General features: G+C 39.9%; 1 long non-coding RNA gene across 1 annotated transcript in view; it reads right to left on the minus strand.

The window, feature by feature from the left end:
* Positions 1-23084, minus strand: part of LOC116659001 — a 1275737-nt gene that overhangs the window by 425827 nt on the left and 826826 nt on the right. The gene's annotated exons all lie outside the window — the stretch shown is intronic.

The raw sequence follows: 23084 nt of genomic DNA on the forward strand, positions 1-23084 counted from the left end.
TGGAAAGTACTATTCTCTCTCTCATCCCCAGCACCTCCTGCATGCTGTCTCTGAGAATACCCCACCTTGTTTGTTGGTTGGTTGTTTTTTTTTTTTTTTTTTTTGAAGGTACTGGGGATTGAATTCAGGACCTTGTGCATGCTAAGCATGAGCTCTATCCACCCACTTCTCCTTGCCCCCTTGCAATTTGCTGAATGGCTAATTTCAACTCATCATTTGGTGTCAGCTTAATTACATGGTAGATGTTTCAGACAGGTTAGATTCCACTCCCGCTCCCAAACAGCCCACATTTCTACATTATTCAAATCATTTTATTTTGTGTCTCTATCTTTTCCAACAATTGCTAGTTAGGCTCAAAGATCTTGTCGGTTTTTTTTACTGTATCCCCAGCGTTTAACCAAGGCTTGCCATATACTAGGATCACATAAGTATTTATGCTATGAATGAATGAGGTAAACTCTGTATTATTTCCAACACCTGAAGATCAAGGGCTCTAAATTCCGAGTGTTCCCATCCTCTTGGGTTTTAGCAGTGTTTCTTGTACATCTTTATTTGCTGAATTGACTGACTCCCTTCCTTCTGCCCCGTCCGCCCCCACTTCTCACTTCTTCTGCTTGTATCCTCAGAGGGAAATGAAGAAGACAGATGAACATTTCTGTTCATTCCTCGACTCTTCCTTTCATCAAGCACATGAGACTATATAAAATATAACCAGAAACAAGTAAAAAGGCGTAATCATGTCGCTAGGGATGAACATTTGGAAGAGCAGAAATGGAACAGGAACCCAAAGCGCTACCTGAGACGGATTTCTCCCAGTGCTTCCTGGGCCTTCAGAACAGAAAGAAATAGGTACATGGTGAGGTAATGGGAGTTAAAATGGTCCCATATCTCATGGAGACTGGATCCTGGGTTCATTTTTTACAACTACAGGGTGGAGCATCCTTTCTCTGCCTGGGAAACAGAATGTAACTGAGTGATTCCTGCAGTTAAAGCTTCTATGAAGCTAAATGAAAGGGTAAAAACAGGTCTAGTCTCTCAGTCAAGCCTGGGCCAGGCTGCCCATCAGTTTGGTGACTGGATCTGAACCCCACAAGACAGGAATCCTGAGCTGCAGCTATAAGACCATGAGAACTTGGTTTTGGACAAGGAGTCCCAAGGGGCCTCTTCAAGGGTTGAATATTGTGAAGAGGTTTCCATTGAAGATGAAACTTGCAGCTGAAATTTCAAAACTGGTTGGGAAAAGTTACAACATGCAGGATCACAAAATTGACAAGCAGGTGATTAACTCACTCCAATATATATGGAAATGATGAAACACCCCCCCCCAATGACTTTATATTGAATATGTTTAGGATCTTCCAAGATAAATGAAGAAATTAAGCCCAAAATATGGAACAGAAATTATCAAAAAAAATTTCATGCAAATAAGAAATAAAAACAGGTGGGGATTTTAAAAAGAACCAGGTAGTATTATGGAAATGAAAAATGTAGTCACTGATTTAAAACAAACCCGAAAACATCTATCTAGTAGGGGAGCTGGAACAACAAACAGGTAATAATAGAATTACGAGGTGAATGCAGTAACGATGATAAGCAAATGGCACCACAAAGGTCTTAACCCTGTTGGCCCTGATTCTTGGAGGAAAAAGAAATCAGAGAAAGGGGAGGAGGGTGAACAGTCCTGAAGGAAGAACAGAAGTTAGCAGAGAAACAAATGGTGTCCATCAGAGATGGAATAAGAAAGGCAAGAAACAGCATATAGAGGAACTACAAGCAGTTCAGTGCTACTGGAGCAAAAAGTGTGAGTAGAGGGGATAACAAATGGGACTGGAGAGAGGTTGATGCTATGTTTGGAAGCCCAGATTTTATCTTGTGGTGGACGGGGCAAGTCATCGGAGGGTTTAAATGCAAGGTTCAATGTGGTCAGATTTATTTTTGAGGTGGGTTGCTTTTAATGGCTGGGTGAAGGATAAATCAGAAGAGACTGGTAAGATACGGGTCAGAGAAATTAGACAGAAGACCGCTTTGATAGCCTAGTTTAGAAATGATGATGAGAACAGCTTTTTCCTCTTTATTTTTGTGCTCCCAGCACTTCAGTTCAGAACCTGGCACCCAGTAGGTGCCTCAATCATGTCTGAAGAAGTGATTCTGTATAGCTTGAAGTCAGATAATTTCCAAAGCTGATACAGATGAAGTCATCATTCGTCAGAGATCTCTAGCCAGAAGCAGTGTTTCTACAGACGGATCAGCAGGAATCCTGATCGACGTAAACCCCTTGCATGGGTTTCAGAAAGGCAGCTAGATGGTATCTTGCTCGAAACGATTCATTTTAATCGCATAGTCCTAGAGATAAACTGGCCATTGGCTAAGGCTTGGAATGATATTTGTCATGACAGGAGTTGAGCTGGGTCCAGATTTTCTGTGTGATTGGACAAATCCTATGCCAAAGGATTAGAGGCGCATTTCATTCTTGTTATAGCACTAGTTTGAGGAAATTAGTGGGAGGAAAACACATTTCATTTAGAGCGTGGGAAAAAAAAACCCATGGAAAGATAAATATGTACAGTGATACAGACATCCTGCATGTACAGCACACATCCTTGCCTTCAAATTACGCAGTCTTCTCGCACCTAACTGTCGGCACACAGCAAATGTGTGTTAGCAATAATATTAGCAATATTAGCAATAATAATTACACTCTGCATATGCTTAATGTCTATCAATAAGGCTATGGCTCTTAAATTCCCTTAAGCTTCTTTCCATTAGAAGCAGTAAATTAAATATATATATTCAAACAAATTAAATGCTGCTAACAGCTTTTCTAATTTGTAAACACTTGCATAAACATGAGCTTTATCAAATGCTTAATTAATCTGAAATGCCAACTTAAAAAGTGAAGTAATGAACAATAAGCATATTACCACCTCACGATGTTATTCCATCTGGGTCTTTTTACGCAAAGTTTAAAGATATGCTTTCTGTGTAAACTGGCTGAAGTTGTGAGAAATCAATCAGCTCTTAGGGATTAAGAATAGTTTGCAGCTGACCAAGGTTGGTTAGCTTTCTGAATACACTATTTAATGGAAAAGAAAATCTCATAGGCTTTTAATAAGCAAGTAGCTTTCAAGTCAATGAAAGTGAGGTCTGGATTTTATGCGTTTGAGTTTTCACTCACTGCAATACAGTCAACTGTTTAGCTATAATTTAAGGAGCAAACATAATTAATTTGCAAGACTCAAAATGTAACTTTTTAAACTTAGGGTTTATAGTAGTCCTTGGTTTTTATCTATTAGCAAAGATTCCATTTTAACATTTTTCTATAATTACTGCTTTTTAGAGAATTTTGATATAGATACTGTGTATGATACATGAAAGGTGGGAGTTGCTGCCTTTGGCAAATTCATCTTTTATTTCTTCTCATTGTACCTATTAAGCATTCAAAAACACTCAACATAAGTGCTATGCAAATGAACCACTGTAAAAATATGAGACTTACCATCAAGAGAGGAAAAAGGGAAACCTCTCCTGTGGAATTTTTGTTTGGTAAATGGAAGTTGTAAATGATTGAAAAGCCCCTAATGCCTATGAGAACCTTCAACTTCATTATCCAGATCATGAAGAATCCCTAAAATAGTATTAGCCTAAGGATCATACAATTTTAAAGCAAGACACGACCTTAGAAATAAATACTCTAAAACCACCCATTTTACAGAATGTGAAACTGAGCCCCAGAGATAATTACTCAGATCCAGTGATACAGGCATGAAAGGTGATCAAGAAATCTCTTGTGTCCTCACTGTGAAGCCACTGATGGCTCTTTTACAATACACTGTGGGCTATGCGGCTCTACCATACCTTAAAACGTGCTTCTATCCTGAGACATTGATAACCATCCTTCTGGGGCTGTGTTTTGGCATTTATGCTTCTACCTAATAGTAGTACGGCATTGCCCAGTCTTTCTAGCCCACTGATGGGAACACTATGTAGGACACCATCAGAAGCCTCAGTGAAATCGAGGTAGATTACATCTATCACTTCCCCTTTATCTCTTGGCCTGCCACTCCGTCATAGAAGGAAATTAAGTTGGTCTGGCATGATTCACTCTTCACAAAACCTTGTTTGCTACTCAGAACTCTGTCCCTCTCCAGAGGATTGTAATGCGACTTTTTTTTTTTTTTTTGGATAATTTTTTCTAGTATCTTCTTGAAGGTTATCGCTAAGCTGACCAAAGTGTAGTTAGCTGGGTAGTGCCTTTCCAAACACCTATGTTTTTAAGGCAAGGTCTAAATGTGCTCTTTTCCTTTGGAACTTCTCTTTGTCGTTTAAAAGTTCTAGCAATTAATAATAGGGTATCCTGCAAAATCTTGTACCAGTCTCTGAGTATGCAGAATGCGTATTACCAGACACTGCTGATCTGAAATAGGCAATGATTTGTAAAGTATCTTCAAATATTTTCTGCCTTTTCATCCTTCAGCTTCTTCCTTTTTTTCTCATCTTGACTTTCCAGGCAGCACTCCTTCTGATTTTCTGTCCAAGATAAACTTTTTTCTTAAAGACAGAAGTCAAAATCCAAAACAAAATCATGAAATCTCTTGTTTTGTTTTTTTTTTCCTCATTTGTCATTGGATTTCTCTCCCTTCCTACCAGCGCCTGACATTTTGCTTGATTCTGTTTTGCTTTGTAGAACTGCAAAATCCTTCTTTGTTATCGCTTCTACATTAAAAAAAAAATTACTCCTCATTGTGGAGAGTCTCACCTCCCATTACTAAAGAACAAACAGTCTGAGCATTGCTACTCTTTCTCCCGTGGCAGCTATTTGGTTACGATGCTGACCATTTTGCTCTACAGGCACGGGGGTGGTACCAAGACTTCATTCATTCATTCATTCATTTTCTCAGCAGTCATCACTGAGCACATCTTGGCACATGCCAGGCACAGACATAGGTGCAGTGGGTACTGTTGTAAAATGGACAAGGCTCCTGCCTTCACGGAGTTTATCTTCTGGTGAAAAATACAGGCAAATGTATGTGATAAACAACACGATTTCACTTAGTTGTAATCACTATGAAATAACTCAGAGTAACACTAGTGGGTGGAGGTGGAGTGTATATGATCAAATGCATCTGAGCGGCAACTCCCCTGATAGGAAGGAGCTGGCTGTCTGAAAATGATATAAGAGCATGTCAAGCAATAGAAAGCAGCGTGTACAAAGCCTTGAAGAGGATGAGGACGGATGTGTTGTGGGACTTTGGTTCAGAGTTCAACTTGCCTTTACAAAAACGAAATAGTCCCCATCTTTACAGCCATTTAAGAACATCCTTGTTGGACTCCCTCTGAGTGGACCACCCTGTCTTCTAGGTGTCCCCGGTCTCAGGCACATCCAACCTGGGAACTTCTCTGTGGTACCCCAGTGAGAAGTGTTGACTCACTCCCACTCAAGGCCAGGAGCAGTTGGCAGAGGGAGTCATTTGGGAAATGTGGTGCTTCCTTCTGCCTTTTTCTTTTTTGTAACCTCAGAAAAATCCCCTCACAAAATACAATCCACAGATTTAACATAATGAGAGGGGTATCTCTAGATGAGTTGGACTGTGTAGCTGAGGGATTCTCAAACTCTCTCTTTTTTTTTTCTTCTTTTTTACTTCTTTCAGTTAGGAAAGTGTTTCTCAACCTCAGCACTACTGACAGTCTGGGTGGGATGGTTGTTTTTTTGTGGGGGGGTTATCCTTACTTTGTAGGATGTTTAGGAGTGAAGAAAGAAAGAAAATGAAAGAAAGAATGAAAGGAAAGGAGGGAGGAAGGAAGGAAAGGGAAGGGGAGGGAAGGGAGGGAAGGAAAGGAAAGGAAAGAAAAGGAAAGGAAAGAAGGAATGGAGTGAAAGAAGGAAGGAAGAAAGGAAGGAAGGAAGGGAAGGGGAGGAAGGGAAGGAGGGAAGGAATGGAGCGAAAGAGGGAAGAAAGAAAGAAAGAAGGAACCAGCAACCCTGGACATTGGGAGCCTAGCCTGATACTTAGAGCTAGACCATGTTATTCTTACATTAGATACAAAATTCTTACAGAATACCAACCTCAGACCAGGTTATTCTGAGACCATGATAAAGTGAGACAAAGTTAGGCCATTCCTAATTTGGTCCAAGCACAGACAAAAACAAGGTCACGCTACCATCTACAAATACCAAACTCCATGCTCTTGGCCAAAGTGAATGACTGCTACTTCTTCAGCAGCTGCAGACTTATCCTCCTGTAGTCTCCTCTCCATCTAGATGAGAGTTACTGAGATAACGGATTATAGAATTGCCCTTACCTTCTGGCAGCATCCATCAGAGTAAATCACTAAGGTGAGCTCCCCGTGGTCCTTAGCAATAGGGCGCTGACAGTGCATCCCTGCCCTCTATGCACTAGATGCCAGTAGCAACACCCCCGTCCCCAAGTTGTGACAACCATGCACATGTCTCCAGACATTGCCAACTGTTGGATTGGGGTAGGGGGGGCAAAATCTCTTCTGGTTAAGAACCACTCACGTAGCTGGGTCCCCATCACAAACTGGGGTCAGCCTTGCCATCACGTACGTATAACAGTCAACTCACTGAAGGTTTCGAGTTGCAGGATCTCCCTGCCCTTCTGAACCTCTCGTTTTTACTTTTCTCTTCTTCCTTTTTATTTCCTCTTCTTTCTCATCCTCAAACTCATTATGAAATTACCCTGTCAGCCATTTAACTTGTTTGAATCCTTTGTGTAGCATTTAAAAAAAAAAATCATTATGGTTTACTTCAGGAAAAAAAAAAAACACACACACGTGAAAGAAAAAAAGGCCAACTTCCATTTTATTTTTTAATAAAGTCTGTTTTGCATGGATTCCAAGCCCTCCAGGCACCCTAGAATTCTATAGTTGTTTTCTTATTTCTACTCAGAGGAGAATCTCAAAAGCCAGGGAGGTTTCCAGAGACCGCTGTGAAAAGTTAGTCTTGTGTTTATTAATTTTTGTACACATGCCCATAGGCCTTAAGGTGACGGGTTTATTTAAACAAATAGAAATAATACATAAATAACCACGTTTTCCCCTAATTCATCTCTATGATTAGTCCCACGGAACAGCGATGCAGGTTTGTAACTCTACCTGTGCACTGTCTGAAAAGCAAAAGTTCCCACTAACTATCTAGGGTCTTTATGATACTTAAGCCCAGTGATGGAGAATAAATTGTATTTATTTGCTTGGAGAGTGGTTCTAATCACCCTCCAGTCTCTCTTATTTTCCTTCTTTATCATTAGGATTATTCTGTAGTAAGCCAAGGAAATTCACCCTAGCTAAATTAAAAAAACAAAAAAACCCACAGAATCCATTGGCAAGATATGGGAGTTCACAGAAGTAAATGAATAAAGAATAAGGCAAAGAAACTAATGAAACTTCAGAGAATTTTTGTAACAGGAGTTCTGTGACAGTCTCGTTCAGATTCTGCTGCTGAAATAAATAATTCTCAAACTTTCTCAATCTTTGGGTCATTTTTCTCAGGTGTCAGTTTGCAGAATGAAGCACAATTGGCTTTGCCCGGGGAACAGGACAGGCCTTAGACTAGGGAGGACAGGGTATGTCGATTAAAGCCCCTGTGAGGCTGCACCCAGTGCAAGAGTTTCACTTGTTACGAAGACAGAATAATGGCTCTTCAAAGACTTCCATGCCCTCATCCCAGGAACCTCAGTGTGTTAGATTACATGACAAAGAGGAATGAGGACTGCAGATGAAGTTAATTTTGCTAATTGCCGACCTTCAAATAGGGAGAGTCTCCTGAACTATCTCTATGGGCCCAAAGTAATAAGAAGAGTCCTTAAAAGTAGAAGGAGGCGAAAGGGGAGAGTCAGTCAGAGGAACAAGTGCCTCTGAGAGAAAGATACAGAGAAATGAAGCACTGCTGGCTGGGAAGCTGGAAAAAGGGGACTGGGAACCAAGGAAGAGGGGTGGCTTCTGGAAGCTGGCAAGGACAAAGGAACACATTCTCCTTCTAAAGCCTCAAATAGGAGGGCAGCCCTGCCAATGTCTAGATTTTTACTCGCTGAGACATATTTTGGACTTACGATCTCCAGAACTGAGAGGTAACAAATCTGTATCATTTAAGCCACTAAATTTGCAGTAATCTGTTAAATCAGCAGTAGAAAATTACCTATAATTACCTATAAGAAAAAAAGACCATGAAAATCTGTAATAAATATTTGCTGATGGTTGAAAGAACAAAAAATCAAAATCTCTTTCTACGTATATAATAGCATCCGTTCCACCAAATCAAAACGAGATAAATAACAAAATTTCTGACTTTGTATTACATTTTTTATGTTTACACTATTTTTCTACTTGGAAACCATAAAGATGACACACACAAATACCACTGTCTAGGATTCATGTGACAAGTCAATCAAAGTAATGGAGAATCACCTATCAATCCCAAAGAAAACAGACTAAATAGAGAGACTTTGAACTGTTTCACAAAATTCCTCAATGCTTCACCTTCTCTCAGAACCAAATAATTCAGAACATTTTTCTGCACAGAATGAATATGGGTGACAGAAAGACTGCCTTTTATTAGGACTTTGTCATTTTCCATTGTTCGATTAGAAGCATTCTGTACTCTACAATGATTCACAGGTCCAGGTCTATGAAAAACAGATATGGTCCAAGAAATCCTGTGTGTGATGGTTAATTTTATGTGTTAACTTGACTTGGCCATGATGTGATAGACATTTGGCTAAACATTACTTTGGGTTTCTGGAAGGGTGTTTTTGAATGAGTTTACCATTTAAATCAATAGACAGACTAAAGCAGATTGTTCTCCTTTATGTTGGTGGGCCTCACTCAATCAGTTGAAGGTATGAGTAGAACAAAAGGCTGACCTTCCATGAGTAAGGAGAAATTCCTCCTGCCTATCTTCAAGCTAGGATATCAGTTTTTTTCTGCCTTGGGACTCAATCTGAAGCATCATTTCTTACTGAGCCTGAGTTGCCAGACTTTAGACAGGAAATTACACCTTCAGCCCTCTGGTTCTCAGGCCTTCAGACTTAGACTGAAAGTACACCACGAGCTGTCCTGGGTCTCCAGCCTGATGACTACAGATCTTGGGGACTTATTAGCAGCCTTCAAAACTGTGTGAGCCAATTTGTTATAATAGATACATACATCCTACTGGGTCTGTTTCTCCGGAGAACACTGACCAAATCCCTGTGTAAGGAAGACATACCTTCTGTGATCATTGGAAGAGAAAAAAAAGAAGCTATTGCCACTATCATTCAGGATTATAAAGTAAGGTCTGCTCATTGTAAAAACAACACAGCATACAAAAAACAGAAATGTCTAAAAATTGCCTTTCTTGTATATCGAATATACTATTTATATATATGTGTGTTTACCCCATTTTATATCCTGCCTTTATTATTAACGATAAAATCTGAGCATCCCTCATTTCAATAAACATACTTCTACATCATTTCCATTAACTACACACCAGTTTTCTATTGTTCAACATTTAAGGTGCTTCTAAGCTTCTATTTAATAGTCAACACAAAAAGAGACATCACAGGATGTATCAAGCAAGTTCTTGGGGATGGAATTTCTGGGTGAAAATATTGGTGAAAAATGCCAAATCATACTACACTTCTGAGCCTTTAGTATGTCATCACTAAGTGATTTGAAACAAGCTAATGACTTTTGGTAATGTCTTCTTCTTAGAAGGCAAAAAAAAACTCTAAGTCACAAGTAGGGACATGGTGTCCAAGATTATTGCTGGTTGTCTTGGAAAAAAATCAGGAGACCTTTCAGGAAATGGAGGGAAACATATAAAAACCAGCTCTACTAATGCCAGCAACTGGTTGCAGGGTGTAGTTGCCAGTCATTTAAAGGTGACCAGATTGTCTCCTGTTTGCCGCTGAGGAGACAGTCTGGGTGCGTTTTGGCTCTCACACCAGCCAATTCTGAATCACTCTTCCTGGCTCATGTTGCTTCTCTCTTTGTCCAGTCTGCTTCATAAATCATACATCATGTGTTGGAGCAAAATGCTAGCCAGTTTCTGGGAGGAGAGAGGCATTTAAAATCAAATCACTAATTTTTCTGTTGCTTGTCATTAATCTTTAGGTGTTTAAAATGCCTCAATGAAAATACATCTTTTTGTGTCAGTAAAATGCACTTAGTGGATTAAGAATACAAGTGTGTAACAAATTTGTACATATAAAAGACATATATGTAGACAGATAAACAGACAGACAGATAGTTATCTTTACATAGGAGTGATTCTCTTTTAGTTCTAACAGGGAAATCAAAGACATTTAATCTATATTCTCTATTTTTCACATGAGTAAATTTGCCAATCTCTAGCAAGTGCCAAATGCAAATTTATTATAATTTTAAATTGGCTCCATAATGGGCTCAGTGACAAAACATATGATTTAATATTCTTCATTATGGTATTGTTTATGTTCTATTGGAAAGTTCCTTTATTACTATTTAACCACATTAATTTTCCCTAAGGAGTCTGATTATCCATTAATGCTTTTAAATAGATATGTCACCTTGGACTGAGTTTAATCTTTGACAGAGACCAGATGATGTCTTAGGAGAAGGAAAGGGGGACATGGGGAAATATCCATTCTGTGTAATCCAGCACCACGGGATAGGGGACAGCAGTCCCCACTGGCCACAGTTTTACTTTCCATGGTTTCAGTTACCTGTGGTAAACTGCAGTCTGAAAATATTAAATGGTAAATTCCAGAAATAAATCATTCATAAGTTTTAAATTGTATGCCCTTCTGAGTAGCAAGATGAAACCTCCTGCTACCCTGCACCATCCTGCTCCATCCTGCCTGGGATTCCCCACCATCAACATCTTCTGCTCCTGGCATCAGATCATCAACATCATCAGGGCTCAATGATCCAGGATCACCCAAAGCGGATGATCTGATGTACGTCAGAAGGTCAACAGTAGCCTAATTCTCCGTTGCCATGCCTACGTGATTTACCTGACTTCATCTTGTCACATAGGAATTTTATCATATCGTATCATCACAGGAAGAAGGGTGAGTAGAGTACAGTAAGATATTTTAAGAGAGAGAAACCGTATTCACATCACTTCTATCACAGTATATTGTTATAATGGTTCTCTTTTATTAGTTTGTGTTATTAATCTCTTACTGTGACTAATTTATAAAACCAAACTTTACCATAGGTATGCACCTATAGGAAAAAAAAAGTGATATATGTAGGGTTCAGACGATCTGTGGTTTCAGGCATCCACTGTAGGTCTTGGAACACATCTCCTGTAGATACAGAGAGACTACTGTATAGATATTCTGTCTTGACTTAACCAAAAAATCATGTTAGGGTTGAATTATTCTTGAGATTCTCTTCTCATCTAGCCTATCTGAAGATGATACACTTATATCCTTCAGTATTTTTTACCTTCATCACAAAAAGTACTAGTCTTTAGTAAAGGAGGACCTCTTGACAAGTCTTAACTAAACTTTGTTTTCATTACTGGTGAAGTTAAGCTCCAAGTGCAGAACACAGCAAAGTCATGAAGATTTATGTTGGACCATTATAGAGACACTGTATAAAGTCACCGCAGAAGTCTGAGTGGGAATTTATTTAGATTTTGAGATATTTTATTTGGCACAGTTAAAAAAAATAAGAGCAAAGGAAATCTCTTTTAAATCATTCATTTCTGGAACTAAACATTCAATAATTCTTTGTAAGTCGAATACATTCCCTTGGCTTTATCTTTTTTACTTTATTACTTTTCCACATAATTCATAGTCTTTTTTTTATCAGTCTAGAAGCTAGGTCAGAAATCTAAGCCCTTAAGAATCCTGCCAATAAATCACCACAGATTTCCGATTCATTCTCCAGTTATACACAAGGAATGAAGAGCATTTATACAAACGTCACAAGTTCATTCAGACATTCATTCAATATATATTCACTAGGTATGTGAGAGGAAGGGAGCCCTCATGAAACAGTCAATGTATTTCATTTCTCTTAGGAAAAACTGCAGACACCTTAGTAAGGCTTCCTCTTCTTCCAGCCTTATGTCACACCTTTTCTCCTTTGTTGCCTGGTTCTAGCCCCACTGTCTTTTCCACTTCCTCCTATCCACTGTCCGAGGTTCATGTTCCCTCTTGCCATTGGCCCTCGACATCTCTGTCCCATTTGTATGGAACACTCTTACCAGTCCCTTCTATAGCTAACTCCTAATCAGATAACTCCTCTCCCATCTTTCCTTTGACTAAGCTTTTTGACCCTCAAGACTAGATCAGATTTCTTTCTTACATGTTCTTCTTGCAAAGTGTAATTGTGCAAACATTAGAGTGATACTTTGATTGACATCTATTCTGTCTATCTCCCTGTCAACCTAAAAACTTCATGAAAAAAAGGACCATGGCTTTCTTTTGTAACTATTTTATCCCTGGGGCCTTGTATGTTGCCTAGAAAATGAAACACGTGCTAAAAAAGAATACCCATAGAGTAGTCAGTGAATTAAAATGATAAGCTATTGCCTTGAATGTACAATATACATACAAACAAAAGAGCAGAATAACAATCCAAGAGAAAGTGAGATGAGGGATGAGACAAGTGATGTAGATAATAGAAGCTCGTATGATTTCAGTCAAAGATGAAGGATGCTACGGGCCAAGTGCAAGAGAGATGAAGTTCGAGTCCTGTAAGACATGGAGGATGTGGGTAAGTGGTAAAGAAACAAAAATTCTGGATTCCTCATGGCAAGTTAAAAACTCCACCCCAGCATTTGGAAGAGAGCTTTGAAGAGAGACACTGAAACCCAGAAGATCAGGTAAAGATGAGAAACTGGAGGATAATGATGAGCAAGAAGAGCTTGGACCAGGTGGTTAAGTGATCCAAACAGAGGAGGCTGGAGGAGTGATTAATTTGAGAAGGTTCATTGGCAGAAGCCAGGCAGCGAGGACACATGTACACAGACATACAGAGTGAACTTTATGACAGATTAGATTTAGAAGGCAAACAAAAGAAAAAAGTCAACGATGGCTCCAAGATTTCCCTTTAATGTGACTGCAATTTTTTATTAAATATATTGGGTTATATTTATCTATCAACTATATCATATATGAAGTGTTAACGATGAAGAACTGTGCACAGTTATTTATAAGCATCATTATTTTGTTTTAGCCTCAAAACAACGTGAAGGAGGCATTATTTTTCCCCGGGGAGTTGCGGTAAGTGCTGCGAGTCCTGTCATTACGGAAGGGGCAGCATCAGGATTCAGATCATTTCTTTGTCTCAAAAGCCCTCTCCAGGGCTATGAAAAATTGCCTCTCTTTGCACTTTGTCTCTTTTAGAGGTTGGTTTCGTGTGTGATACAGTATTAACCTCGTATTAATCTAATGTTAGCTTCACATTAGATAAAATGATAAGATTTGCCCTCGAATAAAATGTTGAAGCAGGTAAAGTCGCCTTTAGGCTTTATTGGCCCAACTGTCACTCACGCAATACAGCCTCGGGCTCACTCTGACTGCTCACCCAAGCACTCACCCTCTAAATACTCCCTCCTGGCACTTACACCAAACACATGCCATAACAGTTTTAGTACAACTGTGGACCTTGACAAAGAGTAAGTCTCTGGGTCCATTCAGTTAATACTTCTCTTTTGGACTGGCTTGGGTGCTAACTTAATTCAGACTAAAGTGTTAATGTTTGTGAACCATCCTTCTTTCTCAAAAAACTTGCATTTTAACTTTAAATTTAATACTTTCATCTAACAAGTTTCAATATTTAAAGGCACTGAAAACTCCATGTTAAAAAGAGATACAAATATTGCTGCTTTGGTTAATAGAGTGGTGGTGGCTTAGTGCCTTTTACCCCATCAGCAAAAAAAAAGTTTAATAAGCTACGTGGGAAGAGAAATTCTAGTTCTCTGAGTAATCCATTTTAAAATCTACTATTCTGATGCAAGGAAATAATTAACAGATTAGTTTTAGACACTAGTAAGTAGAGATAAGTCGAGATAAATAGGTGGACAGAAGGGAGAAATCTTAGATGCCTATAAAAAAAATCAAGACATACAGACACTACTTACTCCTCCCAGACATGAAGATAAAAGTTATCTATGGCTTGAGTGAGTCCAAAGGATAGATCCTCAGACAGTTTAATCAGGAATTCATTGGACACAACTTATTTGCTTGGTCTTAGACCTGGGGTAGCTTTGAATAGCCTCCCTGAATTTGGATGATCAAAGGAGAAAATAGAGATGGATGACTCCGCCACGGAAGCAGTTGGTTTAATCGCAGTGTGGTTGTGTTTCCTGGGGCCACCTGGACTTGAAATGTCCCACACTGAGCACCAGTGAAAAATGGCCTTTTCTTTCCGCTTAGGATTCTCTCCTGATCTCGAATGCCTTCCATAATTAAGGAGTAACTACGAAGGCGTAGGGCATTTCTAGGGGATTAATGGCCAGCTGGGAGAGTTGATGGCAGCAGAGCCAAGTGGGGACTTATTAACTTCAGCTGGTCATTCATTCCTTAGGTGCTGCCTGGGGTTAGGGACAAGGGAGGGCGTGTGTGCAGGGGGTGGGGTGCGCACAACTCATTTTGACTGTATTTCCAGGAAAAGAAAAAAAGCTAACTTTTAAATACTGCAGGAGCACCAGTGCGCCTCCCTTAGCGATCCGGAATGCTGTCCCTAGCATTTCAACTGCGTCTTCTTGTCAGGTCTTCCACCTCGTGGAGTCTTTTTCACTGTGGGTGCTAATGTTAGAGAGAGCAGAGATAAATGAGACAGGCTCTGAAGTGGCAACCGAGGTGAAGAGCCTGGAAGATGCTGAATGATGAAGTTAAAGGGGTTATATTTCAGACCAGCCGAGCCTCACCCTTTCTGAGTCACAGCCCTGATACAGGCACTGAGGGGCATCACTAGTCTAGTTAATCTTGTGCTATTCCCTCCTCCTTCCCTCTCTCCCTTCAGAATATTCACCAGAAAGTAAGAGATGTTTAAATATATCCGGTGCTGCAGAGAGTGGTGCAAATGGGTCCTCTATTACATGGCTAGTAGGAGTAGATATTGGAATAACCAATTAGAGAAGCAAGTGGACACTAGCTCATGAAAACTGAAACTTGCATGTCCTGTGATCAGGAATCCCATCCTTCCTTATCCTCCACCGCCCCCACCCACAAAACAAACAAAAACAAAAACAAAAACAAAACTTTGCATATGTGGACAAGTATGTGACAGACAAGGAAGTATTGGGCAAGTCCCCCACCAGGACTACCGGAAGCTGTTTGCTTTGGGATCAGGAAGTCAAAAGTCCTATGTGCAAAATACTGCCCGCAAATGATGGTACAAAATCATGATGGTATCTTATTAACCCTTTAGCAGGAGTTCTTTTATTGAGAGGAGTTAATGCCTCCGTGGACCGTGCATTCTTGATGGCATCACCTCCCATCTCTGCATTGCCCTCACTTGGAAGGTTAAATGGATAAATTTGAATCTTATGTTCTTGTTTCTTCTATTTCGGTTTTATTGGGATATAATTGACATGTAATATTATATTAGTTCAAGGTGTACAACATGATTGATATATATATATATAGAGAGAGATGATGAAATAATCACCATGATAAACATTAACATCCATCATCCATCCATCATAGTTACACATTTTTTCCTTATGATGAGAACTTTGAAGATCTATTCTCTTAACAGTTTTCAAATACACAATACAGTATTGTTAATTGTAGTCAACATGCTATATAGTACAAACCCAGAACTTATTAATCTTAAAATTGGAAATTTGTACCTTTTGACCACTTCTACCCATTTTTCTCACTCCCTAGTCCTTGCTTCTGTCAACCACCAGTCTGTTCTCTGTTTATGAGGGGTTTTGTTTGTTTGTTGTTTGTTTGTTTAAGATTCTGCATTATAAGTGAGAGCAGACAGTATCTATCTTTCTTGGTCTCACTTACTTCACATAACGTAACGCCCTCAAAGTCCATCCATGTTATAGCAAATGACAGGATTCTTTCTCATAACTGAGTAACATTCCACAGTGTGTGTGCATATATATACATATGATATTTGTATATGATATATACATATATGTCTCATACCACCCTTCCAAGTGAGGGCAACGCAGACGACGGGAGGTGATGCCATCAAGAAGGCACGGGTCCATCCTACAAGTCCATCTTGCAGTCGTGCACACCACATTTGGACACACCCTCCTCAGCCTGCCTGTCTCAGTCTCTGTTAGTGGTTACAGACTATCATTCCAGTCAGTCAACCCCATTTCTCTTGCACTTTCCTGCTCTTTCTAGCTGAGTTTTATTTATTTTCTTTATTAAAAAGGGAGACAAGTGATATTGGTGGTCCTGATACAGTTACCAACAGCACCACTGACATAGGAATACCGAAGAGTGAATCACGCAATGAGAAAGCCTCCCCTTCCCCGTTTTCTCTCAGCGATTCTGGTAACATCAAAACCAGCATCTCCACGCATTGCCAGAATGTCTTTAATACCCCTTTAACATGTGTTCATCTCCCTTTTGTCACCAAGAAAACCTCAGGCACAGATCCTTCCATGGTGAACAGGAGTGGCCACAATTTAATGGGCTTGTTTTGTTGGAGATATGTTTATTTATTTTTGGTTAACATCTATTCATGACAAGCTATACTGCTTTAACTTTCTTGATAACTGATACAATGACTACTTTTTAAAATAAATATATTTTTAAGGGAAGAAATTGAAAGAAAACTACTACTGGAAATAGTACGTGGATGAGTGGGGTTAGATCCTCCTGGTGCTGTAACAGCTCCATTCATCTGAGGCACCTTAATGCACTGCCCTCCTTCCCCAGAAGACAGGGCATTCGGTAAGGCCCTTAATCAGACTGCTGTCTGTCAGTAATCACGCTTCTAACTCCAGGACCTTAATGCCCAGGCCTAGGAAGTTGTCAAAAAATGCATGTTGTCTAAGTGACTGACGAAAAGCAAGAATAAAAGAAGCCTTGACCAGAATAAAATGGCAGAGTGACTGGCTGGTTTCCCCAAGACCGCTGAGTCTGGTTGTGTCTGCCTGTGGGAGGGTGGGTGGGTGGGGGTTTAGGACGGTGGGTTAGGGGATGTGAGGAGCTAGGACCACCTGTAGGTGTCTCTCTACCTGGTGAGGCATCCGACTTCAATGATATTATCAAGAACAATTGTTCTCAAAGCACGGTCCCAGGGCTAGCAGCATTTGCATCAACTTCTACTTGTTAGAAATGCACATGGTCAGGTCCCACTTACTAAAGCAGAAACTTTGGGGGTGGATCCTCAATGCCTTTTTTGTTTTTCTGGTTTTTTTTTTTTCTTCTTCTTCTTCTTTTTTAGAGACCTCTAGGTGATTTTAATGCATTCTAAATTTTGAAAGCCACTATCACACTGGCACTGGTCAAAGTTGTGAATCTGAAGGAGAGGAAGAGAATCAACCTAAATCTGATGATTTGGGAACCAAAGAGATTAAGTACTTCTAGTTATCAAAACAGTACACGGATTTACAGGAAGCTGGGAAACACTCCTTTTCGTAACTCCATTCATCTGATACCCTGGAAAAAGGTTCCAGTAGTATCGGCACTCTCACCGTTTGGAATAAAGCCAAACTCCTTTTCTAAAGCACAGGAAGATAGGCCCATCCAGTCATGCTGGATTTTAAGTTCTCACTCATTTCTAAATTAGCACATCGAGACTACCGATCAAAGCAGCTAAAAGTGTAAGCTACACCCAGTTAGAGACTGCTACCCCAAAGACCTCAGACTGGACGACCCCGCACTGCTTTTGAGCTTTGTAGATGATGGAGGACAAGGATGCTGGAGTTTCCTCTCTCAGCACCCTGGAGAGAGCACCAGGAGTTAAGAAGGGAATAGGGAGGGGCTTGTCCGGACCTGCTGAAGAAGCCATTTCAAGAGTCCTTATAAGCCTGTTTGAAACATTCTCTTCAAAGGAAGTTCCCGCAACAATTATTACAGCTCATTTGCCTGCAAATGTGCTCTCTGTTGTTAATCAGCCAGTCATTAACCTCAGCAATAGCAATGTGTTGTCACCATGCATTTCAAAGAGGTGCATGGAGATGGGAGGTCTTTAAGAGCTGCTTAAGCTGAAGGAGCCCATTACGTCTACATCACTCACTCTTCCAAGGTAAACACACCCTCAAAACAAAGATTTTTCTGCCTGGGGCCCTCCTTGCCCTCTCTGAAGCTTTTCCTAAGAGTCGCTTACTTAGGTTCATGCCCACAGTTTTCCTTGATTGTCAGGGAAACGGTCTCGGGGACGAAATAACACACTGGGAAAAACTGGCCGACTAGGACAGAGATGAAACTCGGTCTAAGGTCTTACTGTTTAGGGTTCTGAAAGACCGATTGGCTCCTCGCCTTCCTCGCCAGCAGAAAACCCAAGCCTCAGAGAAAGAAGCCAGAAGAGGCCAAATGGGGGCCGTTCATTATCCAGAGAACAAACTCTAATGTCCTCAGCTTGTAGTTTTTCTCCCCAAAGCGGTCATTTATAAACCCTTGTGGGTGCTCAGCCTGTAGTTCGTCCCTACATCAACCCTCCATTAGGCCAACGAATCCTCAGGGTAGCACTTGGTCCTGCCCCTGGCCCTTCCTATACGTTCTCAGGCAATGGGAAAAGGTGCTTAAGAGACAGTGGATAAATTACACGATGCTTATCAGAAGGCTGGGAACGGCCTAAAACTGTACGTGGAATTTTCTCTCCCTCTGAATTTTTCTACGGTGGGATCCATAGCTTTCATCCTTTTCATGATAAAAGTAAAGAACTGCTAGAAAAACCATCCCAAATTTAACCTTTAGTGAATATGTATCAACTGTAATTATATTTGCTTTGACGTCTAGTACGTTGAACCCCGCAGAATGACCATTTTCATAGGTCAAATGCAGCTGAGGACCAGAAGTTTCAGTTGGTTCAACCTAAGAAACATTTTACATAAACTTACAAATAAGTAAGTATATATTGACTAAGTTTTACGTAAATGAAAATAATGTACAGGGTAATGAAAACACTGGCGGCATTACAGCCTGTCATTGGTTTCTGGGCTGACTGGATGAAATTCTTCCTTTTTCAGAATCTGAATTTCAAAAACCATTAGTGTACCTTATGTATAAAGGCACAAAAAGAATATAAATCTCCAAATAATGGACAGATCTCATCCTCCTAAGACTGCAGGTAGATTGGCTTCTAAACGTTTAAATTCATTTTGATACAGATCCCCCTGTTAAAAATTATAACCCCATAGACAGGCTTCAGAATACATGGGAGCACACCCCTGCTTAATAAAGGGCATTTCTGGATGTAGGTGGACTGCCCCCATTCCCCCCACCCCATCTTACATATTCCCTTCTTCTGTTATGGCAATTTACATACATAAAGCTATCAATTTAGTTAATTAGGCTTTAAAACTGCTATTTCAATGAGGATGAAACTTTTTTTTTCCTCTGATAAAACGACACAAATAAATGATTGCTGTTGTCATAGACTGCCTAGCTGCTACTTTGCTCGAAAGCTTCAAAGTGTAACTTTGATGTGAAAAGACTCTTAGTTAGGAAATATGCATATGAGAAAGGATTCTGAAAAGGAAAGTTTTAACACAGCCTCAGAAAAAAAAAGATATAAAAATACAGCCAGCCAGAACCTTATCTCTAATGGGTGGCAACTGAAGGAATTCAAAAAAATAAGATTTTTCCCTCTGGATCAAAATGATAGTAGTTAAAAAAAATGTCTTTTTTTGTTCTCCAATTTTCAGATCCTTATTGTCTCCAAATACAGAGGTATAGAAAATGTTTTGAGTCTTTGTGGATGTGGAGAGGGGTGTGAATTAAAAAAGGAGATGAAACCATTGTTACAGAAGATACTGTCATGCTTAAGAGGGTCAAACTGGACTGATGGAGTTTGCTTCTGGTTGATAATTGATCAATCAGGCATGAAAGTAAAATGTTTTAAGATTTTAGAAGAAGGAAAAACATTCCTTTATGATGGCTCTAACCCCCTGATTCTTAAACCCCACATTTGACACAAGAAACCAGGTCACAAAGCCCAGGTCTAGAAAGCCCCCAGGGGAGAGCAATGAACCTGGCAGAGCTAGAATCAAAAAGATGTCTCATCTTCATTCACTTGTGTGTGCAACAAATATCCATTTGGAGATCTAATGCTTTTTTTTTTTTTTTTTCAATTTTTCCTTAACCCAGTACTGTGACTTCAATGAATGACAAATGAATTGGTCTCCTTAAGATTTAAAAAAAAAAAAAAGTTATTTCTATTCTATTCCTTTTTAAGGCAGTGGATAATTTAAAGCAAAAAGAATGAAACTTTGATGATTGACTCATTTCTCTTGCAGGAAGCCACTTCAACAAAGATACTAACAGAGGAATTATTATTATTATTTTTTGTACCTGCACACTTTAGTCCTGATGAAGACAGAATCTGTCGTCAAGAGGCAGCCTTAGATTTCTGCTGTGAAGCAGTGTCTGATAAACACTGTCTACTGCCAACAGAAAAGCACAGGTAATCTTTTATAAATAAATAGATAAATAAATAAATAAGTTCTTTAAAAAAAAAAAAGGCTCAAGATCAACTTCATAGGGATAAGAGAGCTCTTAAATGAGAAAGCTCTTCCTCGAAACTGAAACTAAGGTACCATATGGTTCCCATCAAATTAAAATGCTAATAGAGAGGGTGGCAGGCAGGCGGCTGTATCTTAGATCAAGTTTTAGTTTTCTTTGGTTTTACTTGCTGTCAGGGTTTTTCTATCATACTGTATCAGGAAAAGCATTGCACTCACATCAAATCACATCGTTAATGGAAAGGGTGGCAGCCTAAAGTACCCTTGATCAACTGCTAATTTTGTTTTATTCTTCTTCCTCTTACAGCTATTCTCTGAAATGAATAACTCTGCATTCAAAAGAGGTTTTTGAGAGAAACTGGGCACTAAAACAGATTAAGATGAACTGAAGACACAGAAAACCATTATGCTCACAGAATAAACAGTTTTAGTCGTTTAACATTATAATAAATGTGTCCGGCTGTGACGTGTGGCTTTCACCACTAAAAGGTCTCCTGTTACATCTGCACATGTCTCCACACTGGGCAACCGATACGGACAGGACGGCCAGGGGTGACAGTCTCTCTGTCAACCCTGAATTTGTGACTCTGAGGGTCGGACAATGGCTCTAAACGTGCCTCTCTTCAAAATGGGGAGGCAGTGAATTCAGTGTTGCTGAGAAGTGTCAGGTTTACTGCTTTAAGGATCGAAGTAATCAATTTATCTGGAAGATCAGGGAAACAGCAAGAGACGCAGACTCCGCCCCATCCCTGGCTCTGCCTTTGATGGCCAGGGCTCTGGGTAACAAAGGTCTGTCAGCTTTTCTGCCGTACCCAATCCTCGGGGATCTGCGCTAAGGCTGAAGATTCAGAGCCCCTTGCTGCCCTATTGGAAAACGAAGTGTCTGCCGATCCAGCAGTGATGTGAGGGAGACAATCACTTGCTGTCCCAGTGTTCATTTAGTCTTTCAGATATAAAACTTGCCTTCAAACCCATGGTAAAGGGAAAATGAGACCAACCAAAAATACATGTCTTTTGATAAGCTGCTGACAAAGTGGATTGGGGTGGTGGTTTATTTACCTCGGAGACTGGCTTTGCAGAGCATAAGACGTTTGCTACGTGACTGTGTTAATGCGCTGGGCATTTACCTTCAGAAAGAAGTCCGGGAAAATCAGGCAATGGAAAGGAAAAGAGCTGGAAACTATTGTTAACACTCGTAACTACAACTGGCCTACCCAGGATTCAGGGAGCAACTTAAACTACTAGACTCTGTTATTTGGGGGTTTCACAGATAAACACAGGGACACAAAGATGGGCCAAAAATCCAGCAAAAAATAATTCTGGTTCTCTCTCTATAATAAGTGTCTTGAAAGTTCCTCTCATAAGCCTCTATTTCTCCCTCCAATTAATAATCTGACCATAATTATTAGAAATCATTCTTGCCATGAGAATTTGTTACTGAGCTGTGAATTCATCTCCTATGGTTCAAATGCAGCTTTTACATCTTTTTGGTCTCCAAAATAATCATGGTATTTTCAGTCTGTTTGGAGCAAATTAATTTGGTTTCCAACTTCCAATAGTATCAGTGGAAGAAAGTATACCTGTTTCAACATAGTGATTGAGTCTGATAAGTCAAAATCAACCATCAAACAAATAAAACCAAACAACAACAATAAAAAACCTTCAAGATAATCATATTAAGGTTTTTTTTTCCCCCCAAACAAGTGGAATGGATAGGATGCAATGATAAAATATTACCAGAGCAAATGTGTAATCCCTAAAGTGGGAATAAAAGTGAAATGCATTATTCACAATTTGCATATAGACATATATAACCTATGCACAGGGTTAAGACAGAATTCTAAAGTGTGGATTTTCTGATGGGAAAACTAATGATCTGTTAAGTCCTCAAGTACTGGAATCCACAATCGTCATGACAGGTAATGCCGCTGCTAAGTGCTATGTGGTTCAGGGCAGAAAGGTTTCTGGGGGCAGTGGAATGGGTACCATTTCAGGAGGAGATGCGGGCCTCTGTCAATATTCAAGTCCATTCACGCCATCCAGCTCTGATCTCTCCACCTCCCAGCAATCTGGCTCCTGGTGGGTTTGTTCTCCAGAATCTCACTGACGCTTCAGACCGCTTCCCTAATGAAATGTTTGTCAGTGGCTGCACAGGAGGTGCCCCCACCACCGAATTTTGATTTAACTTTTGCAGTCAATGAGCCTCTATGATTTTTTTCCCTAGAGAGAAGAGGTTCAGTTGGTTCATTTCTGGAGCTTATCCCTGATCTAGTGTATCCATCTATCCATATATTTATGTATCAATTTATCTATCTGTCTAAGTTTTCCAATAAAGGATACACCTGTCTGTCTGATTTTAAGTGGTCATATATGAAATAACCCTAAACCACTTCTATCTAAGGCCTCTTTTTTCTTTTCCCCGGATGGTGGGGAAAGCTGCTTTGAAATATAGGTTTTGATCAATTTTATATTATCCCTTTTT

This window comes from Camelus ferus, chromosome 22 (genome assembly GCF_009834535.1).
Source record: "Camelus ferus isolate YT-003-E chromosome 22, BCGSAC_Cfer_1.0, whole genome shotgun sequence".
NCBI classification, from domain to species: domain Eukaryota; kingdom Metazoa; phylum Chordata; class Mammalia; order Artiodactyla; family Camelidae; genus Camelus; species Camelus ferus.